Here is a 17,285-nt window from a genome sequence, read left to right on the forward strand (position 1 = left end):
CCGGAATCTTTGGGCATACCCCTGGGTGCTATGTGCTTCCTACAACATCACTGATCTGCCTACCAACCCATTTCAGGACAATCACTAATATGAGTCTAGACTGGCAAACTGTTTTGTAGCAACAGCAGAGTGAGGCTTCATGCTCTAACAGCATCTTCGTTGGATCTAGGGTCATGATGCTACCATGTTTGTTACTTGCTTTATGCAGTATCATCTTGTCTCTGCAACAACTCCACATTAGGTGGACCAATATTGCATCATCTCCTCAGCAACATCTCTGGCATCTAGCAACAAACAGACAATTAGATGTGTGGCACGAGACAAGGTGTGGTCATACAATGCTATCATATTATTAGTAACAAGAAATTAGCAGCATACAATTGAAACGTCAGCATGCCTGCTTAGGGCAGGTGATTCAGCAGTTATATGTATAAACAAAAATATATAGCTATGTTGCAGGCCCCAAACTCAGAAAAGACTACTTGGGTTAAAGCATAATGAGCTGATATTTTAGTTACTTGCAGAGACGAATAGGCAACTGCCTTTACAAAGATTATATTTTAATGGTAAGATTGATTAAGCTTGACGTAAAACAGGTCAGTGTAAGCTTAGCTGCAGAAAGCGTATTCATATAATAAGACTGAACATTAGGGGCCAGATGTAGGTAATTTCCATTTACTGACTCATAAATACCGACTCATACCGAATCGGTATTCCTGAATCGGTAAATGGTATGTAGGTAAAAAATCGGTAAAAGTTACCGAATCGGTATGACCCGGTAACCCAAATAGGTAATTACCGAATCGGAATAATCCGAGTCGGTAATTTCCGAGTCAGTGAAACCCAAGCAACGCTATGGGCCACATGGCCAATAGGAATGAATGTGATTTACCGAATCGGAAAAATCCGAATCGGATTTTACTTATTCGGAATTTACCGAATCAGTAATTACCGATTCGGAAGTTTGAAACACGCCATGTGAGCCTGGCAACCAATCAGGGACAGCCTACACACCCCACAACCAAGGCCTTGTGAATCCAACCAATGAGAGTGAAGCACCCCACCCCAGCACCTGGGAGTGGCCACAGCCTTGCAGGTGGAAACCAACAGAACAAACTATTCTGCAGAGGAGAGAGGAGCAGAGCATCCACAGGCAAGCAGACTGACACAATGGAGGCACAGGAAGGGCAAAAGGATGGTGGTGAGAGGAAAATAAAGATAAAGTTCAGTCCAGAGGAACTACAGGTGGCTGTGGATGAAATAGTTAGCCACTAAAGCCAAATATTTGGGAGACAGTCTCTGCATGTTGCAGAGACTGTGAAGAGGAACATATGGCTAGCTATCCAGGCAAAAGTCAATGCCATAGGTGTCACCCACCGGGAGATTGAGGACATCAACAAGAGGTGGTATGACCTACGCATTGTGACGAAGAAGAAAATTGCAGCACAGAAAAAGGATGCTGGTGTGACTGGAGGTGGCAGGAGCAAAGCCCCAAAACTGACACCAATAGAGGAGCTTGTGGAAACCACCATGGAGCCTGAATGCATCCATGGGATAGGAGACCTGGACAGCACAGCGCAAGCAGCCAAGAAACAAGGTAAGAGGCATGTTCCCACATCCACCCCCAGCAATCCCAACCCTGTACCCCACTGTGTACACACATCACACTGCAGGAGAGCTCAGACTTTGTGGCAGCAATGCATCATGGTAAACGTAGTCATGTATACACAGATGCAAAGTACACCACACATGACTCAGCAAGGCATGACACACACATCACCAAAGAAGCAATGTGGACTGTGCAAAGGTGTACAGACTATTTAATGAAGAAACACACACAGACAAACAACAACATTGACCCTATGTCAATCTGATTCCACAGGAGAGTCGTCACACAGTTCTGCACCGCCGAGGGAGGAGAGGGCAGCAACATCTAAAAGAGGGGAGAAAGAAAAGAGGAAAAGTAGTCACAGCGCAGGAGAAGGAGGAAATGACCCCACCCAGGAGCCCTCATCTCCAGACCCACCCAGTACACCTGTCCCAATGTTCCCTCTGTTGTTTGGATCTCCTGGAAAGGGGCGACCAATCGGTCCCCCCGAACGTATGGTCGAGTACCACGATCCCCCCGGGAAGCCATCTTGGGCGGGAGGCGAGTCTCGGCTGGTATGCCCGAAGCGGCGTAGCCGGGGCGCGCCTTTTTCCCGCCCTAGAGTGGGCTGGCCTAGACACCAACACGGCCGGCCACGCCCTTGGAGGCAGGCGGGGGCGGGTTCACGCCCACCCTGAAGACGGATAAAAGGAACGGAAGCCAACAAAGCATCCTCTTGTTCCTGTGCTCTGAAGCTGCACCTCCCCGCTGCACGTGAGCTCGAGACGGAACGAAGAGCAATTTTGAGCGTTGTAATCCCTCTTTTTGTCTTACAGATATCCCGTCTAAGAACGCCCAAGAAGGTCGGAAAGCGGGTCGGTACCGAGGAGATGCTCCGCATGCTCATGAAGGAGATAGCCGATCTGAAGAGAAAGGTTGAGGCTAAGGACGGGGAGGGTGGACCGAAACGGCCTTTACAGGGAACAATTCCCGGTGGAAAGAGCAAGAGGCCCAGAAGGGGAGCACTTGGGGGGGAGACCCCGGTTCCCGAAGCGCCACGAGAGGAGCCAACCCCGGCGCCAAAGGAGGGGAACCCAATCCCTGTGGTGGTCACCCCTGCGAACAGGGAGGATATGCCCCCCGAGTTAGCGGCGCAATTGGCAGCGTGGTTGGGAAACGATAGCGAGGGCGCCACGGCTGACGACGCCCGGGCAGTGATAAGGCAACTGCGGGAATCTAGGGAGGCTGGGAAGACTCCATCTCCTGTTCCCCCGCAGGTCCCAGCGGTTGGAAGTACAGCAGGCCCAAGTTCGGCGACAAGCGTGGGGTCTACTTCAGGTAAGCGGCCATTGCCGATTGCGGGGGGGACTCTGCACCTTCTCGAAAGGAGAAGATTGCCCAGCACGTCCCACTAGAAGTCAAGGAATTGATTTGGGCGGACAAATATGTAAACATGTTTTCGTTGCTTACCGACCATTACGAGATCGAGCATGTAAGGAGTCAAAAGGAGCTTATGCATCCGAGTGTTTGGCGCGCTAAAATGGCCGCCTTTAAGGTTGATGAGACCATTGGTACTTGGGGCAGAGCGTGGGGAATTTTTACTTCCATCATGGGGGAGCGCAGACCTGAGTTGTTGACCGAGTTACCCATTTATCAGTCACGTATTATGGAGTATTCTGTGGCATATGGGGGCAATCAGTGGTTCTGCTATGATAATCTGTTTAGAAAAGCTAAGGAACACAACCCGTTGTTATCCTGGGACTGTTACGACTCTGTGTCTTGGCAAAAAATGGAGAGTACAGGGATGTTGAAGGTGCCATTAGTAGGGAGTAGCGGGGGGGAATCCTCCCGCCAAAACTCTGGGACGCCCTTTCGGACGGGTACAGGTAACGAGTCCCACACGAAGCCGAGTGGCAACACAGGTAAAAGGGGGATCTGTTGGAATTTTAACAGGGGCAAATGTACCAGACCCCAGGGGTCATGCAAATTCAGACATGAGTGTGGGGGGTGCGGGCAGCCATCCCATCCTGAGTCCATGTGCAGAGCCAAAACGGGTGATAACGGTGGTAAGGGAGGCGCCAAACAGGTCTAATATAGTCCGAGGGGCGCCTTTACCGACCCCGATTGATACCATGGCAATGATTCCTTGGCTCAGCGAATACCCAGATTATGCTTCCGCTGGGGTGTTGCGGAACGGGTTTTCATATGGTTTCCGCATCCCAGTGGGGGATTTTCAGGGGGTACCGGACTGTAAGAATCAAATGTCGGTCTTACAGCACACGGCGGTGGTGCAGGTAAAAATTAGGAAGGAGGTGACTCGAGGTCGTGTCGCCGGTCCATTCGATTTGCCACCAGTTGCTAATTTTGTGTGTTCTCCTCTAGGGGTGGTTCCCAAGAAGGACCCGGGTGAGTTTCGGCTGATACACAATTTGTCAGCCCCACATGGTCTTTCCGTGAATGACGCGATAGATCCGGAAGTATGTTCGGTGCGGTACGCATCTTTCGATGAGGCCGTTGCCATGTTGAATCGCCTGGGGCCCGGGACGCTGATGGCCAAATCGGACATCGAGTCAGCGTTCCGGTTGCTCCCGGTACACCCAGACGATCAGCGTCTCCTTGGTTTTCAGTTTCAGGGTCGCTATTACATGGATAAATGTATGCCAATGGGATGCTCGATTTCATGTGCCTATTTCGAGAAATTCAGTTGTTTTCTGCAGTGGGTATTCACGAGGAAGACAGGTTTTCAACATGTTATGCACTATCTCGATGACTTTCTGTTTCTGGGGGCAGCCGGGGATTCTGAGTGTGGACAGGCCTTACATGAATTTTGTGTCCTAATGAATCAATTTGGTGTGCCATTGGCGCCAGGTAAGACGGTGGGTCCCTCGACCTTAATCGAGTTTCTGGGAATCGAGCTCGACTCAGTGGAAGGTTGTTTTCGTTTACCTAAAGAAAAGGTGTTAAAATTCAGGTTATCCCTTGAAACATGTATTCGTGCAACGAAAGTGAACTTACATCAATTGCAACAGGTGGTAGGTCAGTTGAATTTTGCCCTAAGAGTAATGCCGATGACACGCCCCTTTTCCCGCTCGATTGCACAGTCCATGGTCGGCTTGAAGGAAGGACATCATCGTACGAGACTCTCGGCAGAGGTTCGCCAGGACATGCGCATTTGGATTGCATTCCTGGCGGATTTCAATGGTCGAATTGTCTGGAATAAACCAGCAGTGTCTTCCGAGGAGTTGGGACTATGGACAGACTCGGCGGGGAGTGTGGGTTTTGGCGCCATATTGGGTACACAATGGTCGGCTCAAAAATGGCCGTCATGGTGGCATGAGTGCGGGTTGACGGGTAACATTGCTTTTCTCGAACTGTTCCCTATTCTGGTGGCCTTGAAAACATGGCCAGAAGGGTTTAGGGGTCACTCTGTGGTTTTCTGGTCTGATAACATGACCGTGGTTGAGTGTATCAATAGTCAGGCAGCACGTTGCAAATTGATTCTGAGACTACTCAAGGAAATTGTGTTGTTGTGCATGCAACTAAATGTACTGTTTAGGGCGCGGCACGTGCCGGGGGTGATGAACCAAGCGGCTGATGCGCTCTCTCGTTTCCGTATGCAGGCCTTCTGGGGTTTTCTGCCCACAGCGGACCCGGTGGCGGCACCCTTTCCCGAAGCTCTCTGGTCTCTCGGTGCCCCGAACTACAAGACCTCGTGGGAGAGAGTTTAGCACCCAGGACGAGGAAGGCATATGAAGGGGCGTTCCGTTCCTATTGGGCCTTTTTGGGTACTGCCGGGAGGGAGCTTTGGGGTCTGGAAGAGTCTGTAGTAATATTCCTGCTCTCTTTACGTCACGCAGGCAAGTCAGTAGCTACGGCCCAGAGGCATCGGGCCGCCATTTCCTTCATGGCAAGGGCTCATGGGATCCAGGACCCGACAGCGTCTTTCGTTGTGCAGAAAGCGCTACGGGGGTGGCAACGCCTTGAGGGTCGCAGAGTAGACGATAGGCACCCAATAGGTTTGGATAGGTTGGCCCTGTTATTATCCGTGCTACCGGTAACATGTTCATCCCAGTATGAAGCAGTGTTGTTCCGAGCCGCATTTGCATTAGCATTCCATGGGGCTATGCGGGTAAGCGAATTAGTGGCAAAGAACAAGCAGGATACGATGGGGGGACTGTGCCGGGAACACATTCAGGTCAGAGAGGAGACGATGACGGTCTCGTTTGTAAAGTCCAAATCCGATCAGGATGCAATCGGGGACTGTGTAATCATCCAGAGGATCCCCGGGTCTGCCATGTGCCCTGTTGGGTGCGTAGAAGCATATTTAGCGCAGAGGGCGGCAGCATGGGGGGGGACCTTGTTAAGACACGCTGACGCCACCCCACTGACGAGGTTTCAGTTTCAGCGGGTGCTTGCGATGTCGATTTCTGCCGCGGGCTTGAACCCCGGCGACTTTGGGACCCATTCCTTTCGGATAGGGGCTGCTACGGAAGCTACAGCCAGGGGTCTGAATGTTGATCAAATAAAACGTGTGGGGCGTTGGTCCTCGAACTGTTATAAGAGGTATGTACGGTTGCACATGTTGTGAAGCTGTAACGATGTACTCACGCTTCTTGTTTTTGTTTGGTTTTCAGTTGCGCAAGCCTACGAGGCGGGGCGGACTGTCCAGTCGACCCGACACCGGGGGGCCAGCGGTCAGACATTACCGGCTGTGAAAAAGGAGGTGTGGGTTGTGGGCCACTCATACGTGAGGCGTGCCGCGGACGTATTCAAAGCAGGTGACATGATTCACGTGGCTGGGGAATACGGGTACAGTGTGTCCTTCTACGGAAAGGGCGGGCTCTGTATTGACCAGTTTCAATCATATTTCGAGGGTTTGTTAGGGCGGACAAGGTCACCGCCGTCTGTAGTCATAGTACATCTTGGGGGCAATGATTTGGTGACCACTGGTAGACGACTTCTTCTTGAGGCGATGCTTTCCACGGTAAGTTGGTTGGCGAGAAGAGTTCCAGGGTGCACAATTGCATGGTCCCATATGATCCCACGGAAAGTGTGGCGGGGGGCTATTTCTGTTTCTGCGCTGAATCATTCAGTAAGGAAAATTAATAATAAAGTAGATGAGTAGATTGTTTCGTTCAAGTACACTGCATTCTGTTTCGCATGGTTGTATTAAAGGGGACAGTATGTATTTGGGGGACGGTGTTCATTTGTCCCGGGTGGGGAACGAATTACTCATAGGAGACTTCAAAGCATGGTTAAGGAGTTTACAGCATGACCTTTAGGTAGGAGTGTTTTGTGGGGGGTCCGGATAGCCGGTCAACTATCCGGCCTGTGGCGGTAAGGTCATGATCGGTGAGCAGTAATTGGAAGATCCCTATGAGGGGGCGTCACCCATTACGGATGGGAGCGCGCGGGGAAGGTGGCCATTTGGCCCCTCAACGGGGAGGCGGTCCTGTCAAAGGAGAGGCCGCCGGAAGGAAAGGAAAGGTGGTCAAGGCCCCTTCCTGGATAGGAGGGGCTACGGCCCCTCCTGGGGAATTTCCCGGGGCCAGGACATCTGCGACGGCAGATGGGTAAGTTGTGTGGGGTGCGGGAGGGGGTTTACGCTACCTTTTAGACACCTCACACGAGTCCTCGAACGACCGTTAAATGGCGTCGAGTTTATTTGGGCCCCCGTCAAGTACAAAGGGAAATTGGTAAATGCACTTGAGGTACGCCTCTGTGCGGTCGCCCCTCTCACAAGTGAGGGGGGTATTTCTGGTTTAGGGATCTGACACCGGTTACGACCTTGCCGTTGGCCCTTAACGTTAGGATGTACAATTTCAAGTCAAATGTTTTGGAGGATGTTAGTTCGGCTAGGAGAACCTTTGTATTAGAGATCTGTTAAGGTTAGCCAACATCGTAATGTGGAAATGAAATTGTACATTATATGAAACTGTTATTTTAATGTTTTCTTTTGTTTCATATTTTAATAAATACGGCCGGGAAGGGTGACTCCCTTCCCGCCTTCCAAAAGTTCAAGAACTGTTTCCGGTTTCCCAATTCTTGGGGATTGTGTTGAGAGGGGGTGGCGGGTATCTCGGCCATATGGAAAGGGGCGACCAATCGGTCCCCCCGAACGTATGGTCGAGTACCACGATCCCTCCGGGAAGCCATCTTGGGCGGGAGGCGAGTCTCGGCTGGTATGCCCGAAGCGGCGTAGCCGGGGCGCGCCTTTTTCCCGCCCTAGAGTGGGCTGGCCTAGACACCAACACGGCCGGCCACGCCCTTGGAGGCAGGCGGGGGCGGGTTCACGCCCACCCTGAAGACGGATAAAAGGAACGGAAGCCAACAAAGCATCCTCTTGTTCCTGTGCTCTGAAGCTGCACCTCCCCGCTGCACGTGAGCTCGAGACGGAACGAAGAGCAATTTTGACCCACCCACCAGCCCCTGAGGACAGCGATTCGTTGTAAATACAGTTGATATAGTATCTTTGGTTTTCTCTTTTCTTACAGGTTGTGATGATTGTCGTGAAAGTTTTTAATGATGCAATAAAGATTGATTATTTTCAGTATGTTTTGCTACTAAAGTAATTTTGAACAAGGATTGATCAGTATTTACGCTTGATAATAAATGTTGTTTTGCGTTATAGATCTTAGTAACTTAGGTAGAACTGTCGTATTTATTTTGGTCGGGCGGTAAGGTCATGATCGGTGAGCAGTAATTGGAAGATCCCTATGAGGGGGCGTCACCCATTACGGATGGGAGCGCGCGGGGGAGGTGGCCATTTGGCCCCTCAACGGGGAGGCGGTCCTGTCTAAGGAGAGGCCGCCGGAAGGAAAGGAAAGGTGGTCAAGGCCCCTTCCTGGATAGGAGGGGCTACGGCCCCTCCTGGGGAATTTCCCGGGGCCAGGACATCTGCGACGGCAGATGGGTAAGTTGTGTGGGGTGCGGGAGGGGGTTTACGCTACCTTTTAGACACCTCACACGAGTCCTCGAACGACCGTTAAATGGCGTCGAGTTTATTTGGGCCCCCGTCAAGTACAAAGGGAAATTGGTAAATGCACTTGAGGTACGCCTCTGTGCGGTCGCCCCTCTCACAAGTGAGGGGGGTATTTCTGGTTTGGGGATCTGACACCGGTTACGACCTTGCCTTGGCCCTTAACGTTAGGATGTACAATTTCAAGTCAAATGTTTTGGAGGATGTTAGTTCGGCTAGGAGAACCTTTGTATTAGAGATCTGTTAAGGTTAGCCAACATCGTAATGTGGAAATGAAATTGTACATTATATGAAACTGTTATTTTAATGTTTTCTTTTGTTTCATATTTTAATAAATACGGCCGGGAAGGGTGACTCCCTTCCCGCCTTCCAAAAGTTCAAGAACTGTTTCCGGTTTCCCAATTCTTGGGGATTGTGTTGAGAGGGGGTGGCGGGTATCTCGGCCATATGACCTCAGTACCACACCCAGTGCAATGTCCAGAGGGTCCATGCCGGGAGGGGAAAGTAGCCATGCGGAACCCCCACAGAGGATCCTTCAGACCTCTGAATCAGAGGATGAGGAAGATGTCCCCCAAAAGACTGCACTAGTGGCTGACAGGCCAAGACCAACTATTGCAGCAGGCGCAGCGCGCACCAGTGTCCTTGGCAGGAGGGCACGTGAGGGTGGGGAGGGCCAGGAAGGGGAGAGTGTCTTCTGTGGGCTGGAGGGCACAATGGCTAAAGTTCAACGCCAGCAGGCCAAATCACTTCAAGCCATGCATAGGCAGGTGCGCTGTATGAACACAAAAATGTCCAACATGGACAAGGGCATAAGCCAAATGGCATCTAGCCTGGAGCACATTGCACAAGGGATCACTGACATCTCAACATACATGGGAGTCCTCTCCGACAAGTTGGACAGGGATCATCTCCAGCGTGCCAGTGAACGCCAGTACATGCGCCAATAGACCAAGGCCATGAATAGGTTAGCTACCAATACAGCACTCCTCTGCAGATGCTCCATATCAATGCAGGAAGCAATAGTGCACTGCTGCACAGACTTAACACGGGGCATGGGTAGAGTGACCTCTGCGATGGAGCAGATGTTGACCTCAAACACAGGCAATGCTGGTGACACGGGTGTGGAGGAGACTGAGGGGTCAACCAGCAGGAGTGGCTCCAGTACACCTGTCCAGGAGGTGCGCAGGAGCGGCAGGCACAGCCATGCAGAGTCAGGCACCAGCAGGGAACTTGAAGGTCAGACACCTAAATCCTGCAATGTAGTGCGAGGACGCAAGCACTGAACTATGCAGGAGACTGACTCAACTGCACACAGTGACAGAAACTGAGAATGTGCAGCCAGTGACATTGACGTACTTTCATATGACAATTATGATGTAGTGCTGATGAAACTACTCATGTCCTGGAGAATACCTGTGTATGTGTCATACTTTACCTAGAAATATCGTTGTGTTATTTCTGTCCGTCTCAATCTACCATCTAGTGCGGCTGGTCCTGTTGCCTGGGGCTCTGCATGTTCTTGGTCGTTATCTATGTTCTCATGATGTGTCAACTCCACCTCTGTGCCTTCCTTGGTAGCAAGATTGTGCAATATGGCACAGGTCACTATTATTTTGCAACACAGGATGGGGATGTACTGTCGCGCAACTCCACTTTTGTGGAGGCAACTGAACCTGCTCTTCAGGAGTCCGAAGGTTCTCTCCACTACGTTGCGGGTGGACCTGTGTGCCACATTGTATCGCCTTTCTGCTCTGTTGGTTGGGTTCAGGTACGGTGTCAGCACAAAGGAACGCAGGGCATATGCACTATCACCTGGGAGAGAACGAGAGGTACATGAGTTACATTCACATTTCACATTGAGCTGAGATCCATTTCAGGGTGTGTACAACATTTATACCTAGCAGATATCCATCTCCAAAATCTCCATTCAGTAGCCGTGTGTATATTCCGCTGTTCTGGAATATGTAGGAGTCGTGCGTGCTCCCTGGAAATTTAGCAACTATGTCGGTGATGATGTTCCCTGCATTGCATATCACCTGCACGTTGATGGAGTGCGTAGACTTACGGTTTCTGTAGATGTGTTCAGTGGCTGCAGGTGGGCATAGGGGAATGTGGGTGCCATCAATGTAGCCTATCACATGCGGGAAGTGTGCCAGTCCATAGAAGTCTGTTTTTGTTTTGGCAAGTTCCGCAGGTGTGTCAGGGAACTGTATGTAATGTCCCATTCTCTGAGTCATGACATCCAGGAACTTCCTGAAAAAACGGGACAGACAGCTCTGGGATACACCTCCTACTGCAGCTATCACACTCTGGTAGCTCCCAGAGGCAAGCAGGTGTATGCTACACAGCACCTGGACATGGGGAGGGATGGCGTGGGCCCTGGGTGTTGGATGATCCTGGTATGGGTGGAGGTCCCTTATTATGTCCATGATGGTATTGGGGTGCAGCCTGTACCTCTTGAGTATCTCAGGCTCAGTCAATTGGAACAGAGTGATCCTCTGCCTGTACACCTGCTCCTCCCTTTGCCATACCCTCAGACCTGCAGCTTGTAGCCTTCGCCTCCTCGCAATCTCATAGAGTGCCGCCATTTTGGCAACACTGTTGCATTTTGGGCCCTTTTTTATAGCATGTATATGGTTACCACCACCTTTCAGTCCATGGTAAATACCGACTCTTAAATACCGAATTTCAATGATTTTGGTATGTTTGGCCTTTCCTATATCTTGATGGGCATGTTTTCCGATTTCTTATTAACCGATTCGGTGAATAAGGACTCGGTAAGTTTCCTATCGGTAAATTACGAATCGGTAAATATGTACTCGGTAAATACAGAGTCTGTATTTTTCCGATTCATTTTTTGCGATTCAGTAGTTTTTGGTCATCTACATCTCCATCTTGCTATACCGGTCGGTAACAGCCGATTTGACCGATTTTGGGCCGTTACCGACCGGTATTTGGCGACCTACATCTGGCCCTAGATGTTCCAGGGCATCACTGTACCGAGACTGCAAAGTTTAGGTCTCGCTACAGACAGCTTTAACTGTCTTGGAGACTCATGTTACCAACATATTAAAAGCATATGTGTAAGTGGTGAGCTTTGGGTCAGTACAATGCAGCAAATGGCATTCATGTGTTTTTATGGTTTTTCCATTGGTGGAGGGTCTGCCTTCAAGGCCATGGAATTTCCTGAACTGGTACATTGCCCCACTTGTGTTCCCATTGATGATTGTACTAAGTAGACATTATAGACTTCTGAAGCAACTTGCATGTATTTTGGAATTCAGAGTTGGTTTTGTTTATAAATTTCCTTGACATTGTACTTAATGGTTTATTAGTTCTTTGTTCAGAAAGTGCATTTGCTTGCGTTTTTGGTAGAATGAGGTTGTTCACTAATCACGCTTGCAAGGACATTCGCCTTTACTATTTTTGTTCACAAAATAAAGATGCATATGCCACTCTGAAAATACTGGACCATCATCCAAAGTGTTTACTATACAACGTTTTGCTTTGCATGCCTTTTAAATCCACCACTTAAAAGGCAAAGCCCATCTCCTGACTCCTTTTTCTAACACTCATATTTGAGGGTACAGCCTAACCCTTCGAATTTTGTCTGTTTAGCAAAGGGGTTCAATATAGTATTTTCCTTTTTAGGCAGCTGGAATCAACACCCACAAAAACACAAAATCATTACTAACACTTGAACTAACAAAAACATCTGGCCTATCGGCTTTGCTATTTAATATTTGAGAAAATTAGGCCTGTTGACTTTGTCAATGTTTGTTTTATATGCATGAAATAGAGGTAGAGTAAATTAAAAGTTTCAACGATTGTGACAAATTATAAAATGGGGAATACAAGGCAGCAAGATAGACAGGTTCAGAGTTTTGTTTATTTTAAGGTATTGAGGGACTACACTTTTGAGATTTTTTCCAGAACAAGAAGGAAAGCCTGGGGATCTCGAGCAGAGAGGAGCAAAGAGAAGAAATAAAGACAGGCTGAAATAAGAGGCAAGTTGAATAATGGCCGAGTAGACAAGGAGCTGTGCTAAGAACCTACTGAGAAAGAAGTCCCCTGGGCTGGAAAAAATACCAGGCAGCAAACGTGCTTATTCAGGTCCTTACAATATAAAACTTGACATTAAAATAACAGTTTTTTTTTATTATATAGGGATGCCAACAATCTTTCAAAATTGACTACCAAGTAACTGAGGTGTATATTACCGTGAGGAATTGTGTAAGGAAGCTCCAGGGTGCTTTGATTCTCTATTTATGTATTTATTTATTTATTTCTTTCTAAACTTATAAAGCGCAAACAAATACCACGAATGGTGTCTCGGCGCTGAGCAGACAGAGAGGCACCTCCTGTGCAATATTGAATGAATAGCCAGGTCTTCACTTGCTTTCTGAAAATCATCAGTGAAGAGCTGCTTTTTATATGGTGGGGCAAAGTATTCCAGAGCTTCGAGGCGGCCACCAAGAAGCGTCTGTCTCCCCATGTAACTGTTCTCACCCGTTGAATGCATAGGGATGCGGATGAGGCAGATCTTAACGCTCTCTTGGGGACATACACCTGCAGTGATTCCCTAAAAAAGTCAGGTCCTTGGCTATTCAGTGCTTTGTATATAATACATAAAGCCTTGAATTTGGTTCTCTTTTTTACTGGGAGCCAGTGTAGTTGGTAAACGATGGAGGAGATAGGTGCGAACTTGGGATATTTGGTCAAAATTCGTGCAGCGGTATTCTGCACCATTTGTAACTTTTTAAAGACCTGCTCCTGAGCATTCAGCAGAAGCCCATTACAGTAGTCCACCTTGGATAACACCAAGGAGGACATAAGGGTTTTCCCTGCAGACAGGGGAAGGTAAGGTAGCAGCTTTTTCACTTTTCGTAGCGTGAAAAAGGAAGAGGAGACTACTGCATTGGCATGATTGGTGAAACTTAGTTTGTTGTCAAACAACACTCCTAGGTTTCTGACCTTTGAAACTGGGGTGAGTGGATTGCCCATTTCCGGTGGCCACCAGATCGGAGACCAAGATGGTTTTAGGTCTCCAAACACCATTACCTCGGTCTTATCGGTGTTTAGTTTTAGACAATTACTGTCCATCCAGTGACTGATGGCTCTCATGCCCGTCTGAAAGTTGGCTGCCACTTCGATCCCATTTTTATGCACTGCTAACACCAACTGAGTGTCGTCGGCGTACGAAGTCACTCCCATTCCATGGGTTTTAATGACCCTCGCCAAGTCTGACACATAGATGTTAAAAAGTGTCGGACTTGGCGAGGATCCCTGGGGGACTCTGCAAGGCAGCACAAACGTAGGTGAATAGAAGTTCCCCATCTTTACCGACTGTTCTCTGTTAGACAGGAAAGAAGCCAGGAGCTCCGCAGCTTTGCCCTGTATGCCCATAGCTGTGACCCGGTCGATCAGGATGTTATGATCGACCGTGTCAAAGGCCGCTGAGAGATCCAGCAAGATCAGAACAGCCGTGCCACCCTGGTCCATGATCTGTCTGATCTCTTCAGAAGCCTTGATGAGCGCCGTCTCCGTTCCATGTCCTCTACTAAACCCAAACTGAGTGTTATCTAACAGGTTGTTATGATCAATGTAGCTAGCCAGCTGTTTGTTTATAACTTTTTCAAGTATTTTAGATGGAAAAGGAAGGGCTGCTATAGGGCGATAACTTTTTGATTCCAAGGTGTTAAGGCTGGGTTTCTTTAGAAGTGGCTTTATTATAGCAGTTTTCCATCTTTGAGGATAATTTCCTGATTCACAGACAGTCCTGCAGATGTTCTCCAGGATTGGAGCTACCACATCAGATGTTAATTTAATGATGGTCGGTGGGCAAGGATCCAGAGGGGAACCCGACATTGTTGTTTTAATGAGATCTTTTATTTCTGACAGTGATGGAGGGAGAAATTCATTCAGAGAGGAGGATGTGAGTTGTGCGTTCTTAAAGCTATCTGATGGTTCCCCAGTCGTGATGTTATTGAATTTGTCAAAGATTTCTGTGACCTTGGTCCTGAAATATTCAGCCATTTGATTACAGAAATCTTGGGTAGTCTCAGTAGTATTGGCTGCTGGTATAGTTGTTAGTGTTTAATGTGTGAGACCAGAGGGACTCTGGTGTCATCCCTTATCGGCACACACTTGTATTGTGTCTCCTTAGATGAAGAAAACACTTTCATACCATTTTCGTTGTGTTCATCATTTATTTCATGATTTTCATTTTTGTTTGTATCATTTCTTATCACATCTCTTCATGATTATCAACATTTCATAAATCAGGCAATATCAAAGCGTATCCAATGCATTTCGGGCATTTAAATTGGCATGCCCTTCATCAGGGAATTGACACTAGGGAATAATGATATAAATAAACATTAGGATGGACGATTTTACATGTTTGTACATCGTTGACAAAATTTTATATAAATGGTGCACCCAGAGTTACTATGTAATTATCACATGTGTGTCATGCAGTTTAGTGTTAGTGATGAAAAGAAGTGAGTCGGACGTTGTGATCGGTTTAAAAACTCAATAAAAGATTCTGGCGTTCACTTACATGCCTGTAGTGAAACTGTAATGGGATAATCTGAAAAGGATAAAAAAATCGTCAGCGGAATTAAGTCAGCTTCGTGGGCGCCCAAATGAAGCAGTGCGCTATGATCGGTTCCAAGGTGAGCGAGGAAACTAACCTGAGGGTTTGTGTGACTCGCGTCTTATCCGCGTCTTATCCGGTGCTCGTCTCTTGAATTCGCCGGTGAAGCAAAACAGCTTCCGGCGTTCTTAAAATCAGAAGTTCCCGTGATCATGTGACCGTTCACATGGTTGAGAAATAGAAGAAAGACTTTCGTGTTGTGGTTGTTTCTTGATCCTAACTCACAAGTAATAAATAAAAGTAAATGTGCGGAATCGAAGGCGGTATAAAGATGGTTTTTCATTATAAAAGAGTGGAAGTTCGGAAAGAGATATAAGACGCGAGTCACACAAACCCTCAGGTTAGTTTCCTCGCTCACCTTGGAACCGATCATAGCGCACTGCTTCATTTGGGCGCCCACGAAGCTGACTTAATTCCGCTGACGATTTTTTTATCCTTTTCAGATTATCCCATTACAGTTTCACTACAGGCATGTAAGTGAACGCCAGAATCTTTTATTGAGTTTTTAAACCGATCACAACCTCTGACTCACTTCTTTTCATCACTAACACTAAACTGCATGACACACATGTGATAATTACATAGTAACTCTGAGTGCACCATTTATATTAAATTTTGTCAATGATGTACAAACATGTAAAATCGTCCATCCTAATGTTTATTTATATCATTATTCCCTAGTGTCAATTCCCTGATGAAGGGCATGCCAATTTAAATGCCCGAAATGCATTGGATACGCTTTGATATTGCCTGATTTATGAAATGCTGATAATCATGAAGAGATGTGATAAGAAATGATACAAACAAAAATGAAAATCATGAAATAAATGATGAACACAACGAACATGGTATGAAAGTGTTTTCTTCATCTAAGGAGACACAATACAAGTGTGTGCCGATAAGGGATGACACCAGAGTCCCTCTGGTCTCACACATTAATCAGTTTCCTTGACGTCGTAGGGTTCTCGACGCCTCCTTATTGAGCACCACCAATCTGAATTAACCACTATAAAACAAAGAGAAATTTAATCAACTAAGTTGTGCATCTCTCCAATACTTCACTACATAGTTGTTAGTGTTGCCACTACCTGATATAGTTGCTTACTGGAGTTCTGTGCTTTTTCTATCTGTTCACAAAAATATTTGCTTTTTTCCAATCTTAACATCTTCCTGTAGCCTGAAAGCGCTTGTTTGTATCTTTCGTTATCGTTGTTGTCATACTTAACTCACCAGCACCTTTCTAGATTGCAGCATTTCTGTCTTTCCAATCTTAACGGTTCAGAGAACCAAGGGGCTGATGGTGTTGCACGATTTGGGAGCACTCTCTTTAGAGGCGCTACTTGATTAAAGGTGTCTGTGAGCCATTGGTTGTAGTAATTTGCTGCTAGTTGAGAGTCTGACACTTTGGATGGTTTATTATTTTCTAGTTTCTCAGATAATGTATTCATATCTATGTTTTTCCAGTCCCTGCAAGACCTATGTTGCTTTTTTGCCGAGTGTTGATTTTTGTGTTTTTTGACACGGGCATAGAAGATCACCACTGCATGATCTGACCATACAATAGGAGTAACAGTAGGGGGGGTAATGGCCGGATTATTCGTGAATATTCCGTCAAGAACATGACCTGCTTTGTGCGTAGGTGAGGTAACTAGCTGATTTAGGCCAACGGCCTTGAAATCCTCAATAAGGCTCAGTGTATCTTTGTCTGTTGTGTTTTCTAAATGAAAGTTAAAATCTCCAAGTATTGTAAAGTTGGAGGCTTCTGGCACTGTTTTCTAATAAAGTACTAATAGATTGGAGAAAAGGCGCTCGGGCCGCTGGGGGACGATAGAGCAGAACTCAATTGAACATTTGGATGGGGGATAAAGTGATAGAAAAAGATAGTATTTCTGCAGGAATGTTATCTGAAGTTCCAGTTTTTACTGCTAGGTCTAGCCGTAAACTTATGGCAAGGCCGCCCCCTTTTTTCCCTGCCGGTCTATCTTGTCTGACGATATAGTAGCCCTCAGGGACGGCTGTCACAAGATCGGGGTCGGAAGCCAAGTCGGCCCATGTCTCTG

The sequence above is a fragment of the Lissotriton vulgaris genome, chromosome 3_1 (genome assembly GCF_964263255.1).
Source record: "Lissotriton vulgaris chromosome 3_1, aLisVul1.2, whole genome shotgun sequence".
Taxonomy (NCBI): domain Eukaryota; kingdom Metazoa; phylum Chordata; class Amphibia; order Caudata; family Salamandridae; genus Lissotriton; species Lissotriton vulgaris.